The sequence below is a fragment of the Anomaloglossus baeobatrachus genome, unplaced genomic scaffold, assembly GCF_048569485.1.
Source record: "Anomaloglossus baeobatrachus isolate aAnoBae1 unplaced genomic scaffold, aAnoBae1.hap1 Scaffold_595, whole genome shotgun sequence".
Taxonomy (NCBI): domain Eukaryota; kingdom Metazoa; phylum Chordata; class Amphibia; order Anura; family Aromobatidae; genus Anomaloglossus; species Anomaloglossus baeobatrachus.
The window spans coordinates 129,443-131,511 of NW_027444959.1; the positions used below are offsets into that span (position 1 = coordinate 129,443).

General features: G+C 49.0%; 1 pseudogene; it reads right to left on the reverse strand.

Moving 5' to 3' along the window:
• Positions 1–1,482: 1,482 nt before the first annotated feature.
• On the reverse strand, positions 1,483–1,688 carry LOC142285163 (U2 spliceosomal RNA; annotated as a pseudogene).
• Between the last annotated feature and the right edge of the window lie 381 nt (positions 1,689–2,069).

Below are 2,069 nucleotides of genomic sequence, written 5' to 3' on the forward strand. Positions count from 1 at the left end.
CGTGTCCGGGTGTGTGGCCCGGGCACTCAGCAAGGTTGGCAGACGGTGGTGACCTTCTGCAGGAGAGGCTGATTGGAGTGAACCGTACGGACCGGGGATGGGCGGTGGCCCGCCGGTACCAGATCGGGGAGTGAAGAGAAGCCAGCACCATCCGGCAGGGCCTACGGACCCCGACCAGGCTAGGAGTCGCCGTAAAACCGGTCAAATCCGTTAGCGACAGGAACCTCCAGGGTTTCCCAGCAGTCAAGACCCGATTGAAGGCAACAGCTCACACCGTAGAGGGAAGCACAGTCACCGCCAAGGCTACAGTTCCCAGGGCCAGAGCCTGCGGGCAAAAGGGGCTCCCTCAGCATCCATCCAAGCTGGGGAGCGGGTTACCGGTGGGAAGCCCGCTAGATTTTGGGGGAATAAAAGGGGTCCAACACCACATCCCCACAGGTGCACACCCACCCATCAAAGAGAGCTATAAGCCAATACCACCTTCACATTGCCAGTGTACCAAGGACATGTTGAGCAACATGAAGGCGGCTGGGGTTATCCGTGACAGTTGTAGCCTTTGGGCAGCTCTGTTGATCCTGTTAAAAAAGAAGGACGGCACCACTCCCCGTATTGAGGAATTGCTAGCTGCATTGAGAACTGCAAATTATTTTTCTACCCTTGATCTCACTAGTCACTATTGGCAAGTGTCCGTTGCTGAGGCAGACCGGGAGAAGACCGCCTTCGCCACCCCTATGGGTCTCTGCGAGTTCAAAAGCATGCCCTTCGAGCTGTGCAATGCGCCAGGAACCTTCCAGAGGCTGATGGAATGCTGCTTGGGACAAGATTTTAGGGTGTATAAAAAGGGAGATTAGATCCCGTGATCCCAACGTATTGTTACACCTCTATAAATCACTTGTAAGGCTACATCTGGAATATGGGAACCAGTTTTGGGCTCCACATTTTAAAAAGGACATTCAGAAGTTAGAGTCAGTTCAAAGGTGGGCAACTAGACTACTACAAGGAATGGAAGGCCTCCCATATGATGACAAGTTGAAAAAGTTATTAAGTGATTATTGGCTGCAATGGGGCTTTCTGGCTGGTGCCAGCCTCTCTTCTTAGCACACAGGAACCACAATCCCTACACCATGCTTCAATGGATTCTCTCATCCCAGCCCAGTAAAACTACATATTTTACACAGTCATAAGCAGCCAAAAGGGATCTATTCTATTCAATTGCAAATGATCTAGATAAGACTGAGAATAAGATACTGCACGGGACATAGCAGAGTTGGTCAAGTTGAGTGGAGATGAGTTTGCTATTTGGCACAGCTTTTTGCATCAATAAAGCAAGTAAAAGGTGTGAAAGATAAAAAAAAGGGTGAAAGTGTGAAAAGTGAATTGGCCAAATTGAGGTGCATATAAAGTTTTTGCTTTCTTTCAATTCACTAATGGGGCTCATTTGAATCAGGTGAATTGAGTTCTGCTTTTGGAAACTGGGTTAAGAAGGGGTGCACCGGTCCTGGAGGTACTGCAATACCAGGTCAATGCGTGGAGTGGACAGAGCAAGATTTTTTCCATCTCCTTGTTCTAAAAATCCATTTAATATATGGTCCCCAGAGAGGGGACGTATCAGATATTAAACTGATAAGAACAGATTTAATTTTTTTTTTTTCTGTTTATCAGTAGGACTTCAAAATAACAAAGGTGATCGCCTCCCGTTGCCTGGGAACCGTCCAGGCACAAGAGGGCTATGTGTCACCAGAAGGCGCACACACTTCCTCAAGGCCGGCAGACGTGCAATCCCAGGCACCTTCCAGTACCGACCAAGGTAGCGTCCTCCGAAACTACACTTGATCTTAGCCAAAAGGCCGAGAAGCTATAACCCGAATTGGTTACGGCCTTGAGTGGCACCCTGGCCTATACCGGACACATCTTAGGGAGAGGGAGACAAACCCACGCCTACAGAAGACATTTTGTCACCCAAGCCAACCCTTGAAAAGGCTGTTTTGCAGAGCAAAAACAAGAAGAATGGTGCTTTTTGCAGCCGCCGCCCACTGCAATGAATCTGAATAACTCCTCCTTTTGGACAC